Raw genomic sequence first — 3,111 nt, 5'->3', positions numbered from 1 at the left:
AGCTAGGGCACTGAAGGGCATTGATTTACATATTAAACAGATGTTAGGAAAATTATATGGGGGCAAGAAGCATATTAGGTACTGAGGACACGAAGAGAAATGCATGCACAGAAACTCATGGCCCAAAATCAGCTGAAAAGATGAAGTAAAGACCAAAGAACTTAATGCAAATCCAATTGATGGTACTGGAAGTATGGAAACCTAATCCCAGGATGATTTCTAGGAGGCTAGCCTTGTAAAGGGCCTTGTGAAGGCCTACTGCCTTGTCATAAAAGATAAGACTTGCTCTGTTTCATGGCTCACTAAGTGGTTCTTCCCCTGCCCAGTCTTTCATTACCAACCCCTGACCTTACCAAATGACAAACCATAGGACTCACACAAGTTTGGACTGTCAACCTCTGAAATCATAAGTCTAAATAAACCTCTTAAGTACCTTATAACAGTAATGAAGAGCTGACTAACACGAACCTTTGGCTCCTTCTTTCTGCCTTCACATCGCTTCTCGACCTTTTGGCTAAGATCAAGTGTAGTATCTGTTCTGTCCTCACTCTGATTTCCATAGAGGGGAATATAGGCTAACCATAGCAGGTATAGGAGATCCCAATGAGTCCAGCAACACTAAGCAGTATAGCATGGCTTCATCCCATGATGTGAGGAAGCATTGTTGGGGACACCATGAAAGGACATATGAAGTCCCAGGGCACCACTGTGTAGAGGATGGGTCATCAGAAATTGAAATCAGGGATTGGCATGATGGCAGACTAATTATCTGCCCTGTGGCACTGGTGTCCCTTATGGGTATCGGTTTATGTCCTGACTGCTCCATTTCAGATAGAGCTCTCTGGTTATGGCCTGGGATAGCATCAGGGGATGGTCCTAGTCTTTGGGATCCTGCACCTACGTGGGAGGACTTGAAGAGTCTCCTTGCTTCAGATTAGCTCAGCTCTGGCCATTGTGGCCATTTAGGGAGAGAGGTAATGGATGAAAAAAAACTCACTGTATCTCCTTCTCTATATAAAAACCTACCTTTCAAATAAAAATCAATAAAAATATTTTTAAAATTGAAATAAACAGTAACATAATCAGAAGCTTGTTGAAAATCATCGCTTACTAATAAAAAGTTCACCTAAGTCCATTCTGCAGCTTACTTACTAATGTATTGTTTCTTATCCAGTCCTAGAACCTAAGAAATGAGATTCCTATAGTGGAGTAGTGGCCCAATGCAAATTGGATACTTGTAGAACGGTGTCCAGAAGGAATGAGGTTCTTTAGTGTGCAGGTAGTATTACAGTTTTTGGAGAGGAAACTACTTGGCACACTGTACTGAATCTCTATAGTGAAGAAAAGTGAGGGCAGGGGCCATAAGTTTAGTAAAAGATGTTTTATCTGAAAAGCAGAGAGACAGAGGGGGACAGGTCAAAAATTAAAAAGGAAGAGAAGGGGACAGATATCTTCCATCTGCTGTTTCACTGTCCAAATGATTGCAACAGCCAGGGCTGGATCAGGCTGAAGCAAAGAAACTAGAACTCTATTTAAGCCTTTCATTTGAAGACTTGGGCTATTTTGTCTTCTTAAGTATATTAACAGGAAGCTGGACTGGCTGCAGAGTAGACAGAACCGGAACTGGTACTCAGATATGGTATGTAGGTGTCCTGAGTGATGGGATAATGCTGTGGGCCATAACATTCACCCCAGGAGCAATGTTTTAATTTCTCCAGACAACATACTGGAGGAGGAAGCAGCTCACAGATAGGAAGACAAATGAAGTGAATCTACTTTGTTCAGGAACTTGAATAAGGCATAAGGATTGATTAATTTTAGAAGTTTAAAACAAAGTTACACATAATGACTCCCAACCCAGACCTAAAAGAGACTGTGCCAAGATTTTGGGGAAGAACATCACATTGGTTACCTATTGCTACACAATAATTTACCACAAAACTTAGTGACTTAAAATAACAGTGTTTACTATATCACAGCTTGTTCTGTGTCCAGAAATGGCACATGACTTAGTTTGGTCTTGTATTTACGGGTTGCTACTGAGGTGTCAGCTGGGCAGCAAAGACTTGTAGAAAAAGACTTGTAGACTCATCCAATTCCCTGCTCATTCATGTTTTTATGGCAAGATTTAATTGTTTTATAGATTGTTGGCCTGAGGTCACCCTCAGTTCCTTGTAATGTATACCTTTCTATGGGAAATCTCACAAAGATGCATCAGAGAGCATGCAAATTAGAAACAAAAGGATTTTTGGAACCTAGTCTTAGAAGCACCATCTCATCTCATCTCAGCACTTAACTGTGTTTTGCTTGCTAACAGTCAGGTACCAGGCCCAGCTCACTTTCAGGGAGTGAGGGATATACAGATATAGGGATATGTGGGAATCCCTGAGAGTCGTGTTAAAAGCTAGCCTATCACAGGCAGCAAAGCCCAGAAATAAACCTTATTAAATCTCAATCTCAATCTCTCTCTCTCTCTCTCTTTTTCTCTCTCTCTCTTTCTCTGTACAAAACCTTGGAGATACTATATAAGGGAGAATGCGGGAGAATATGAAAGCAGATACTCTCATTCTGGCAATGGAAATTTTAAGAAAGTAGATGCTAGAAGGTTGCAAAGCTGCTGTCAAGATTTCTCAGGAGATTTGGGTGACATCTGCTGGGCAAGAGTTATAAAATGGGATTTCCATTTTTGCTTTGAATGATTTAATTGGAATATTTCTGCATCGTGAAAAATCTCAGGGTTGAATAGTCACAGCTGGAAATAAGCTCTCTCCATAAGGCTGGTAAGGATGACTTCTGGCAGTCTCAGATTTCTGTCTTCCTAGTTAGCAATGACAATTCCCACCCACCCCCTTGCTCCCATAATGTGCGATAATCTCATAAAGGGGTGGTGGATTTGTTTATGTTACAGGCCTATTACTATCCAAATAATAGTATGTAGGACATTCTAATGTCACGGTTAACCAACCCAAAGATTCACTGGTGTGCCTAAAGGGGTCCTGTTATAGCCACTAGCACTGTTCACCAATTGTTTTCCTTTTCTTCATCTATATCAATGTATTAAACTTGTTAGTTCCACTTATGGACACTTACGGGGGCCAAAGACTTCAACCA

General features: G+C 40.9%; 1 pseudogene; it reads left to right on the top strand.

Annotated features, from left to right (window-relative positions):
* The first annotated feature begins 494 nt into the window (after window positions 1-494).
* LOC121163810 lies at window positions 495-584 on the top strand (annotated as a pseudogene).
* Window positions 585-3,111: the final 2,527 nt, after the last annotated feature.

This window comes from Ochotona curzoniae, unplaced genomic scaffold (genome assembly GCF_017591425.1).
Source record: "Ochotona curzoniae isolate NIBS_2020 unplaced genomic scaffold, NIBS_Ocur_1.0 contig_64, whole genome shotgun sequence".
NCBI classification, from domain to species: Eukaryota; Metazoa; Chordata; class Mammalia; order Lagomorpha; family Ochotonidae; genus Ochotona; species Ochotona curzoniae.
This window is presented reverse-complemented; position numbering and strand designations above follow the sequence as displayed.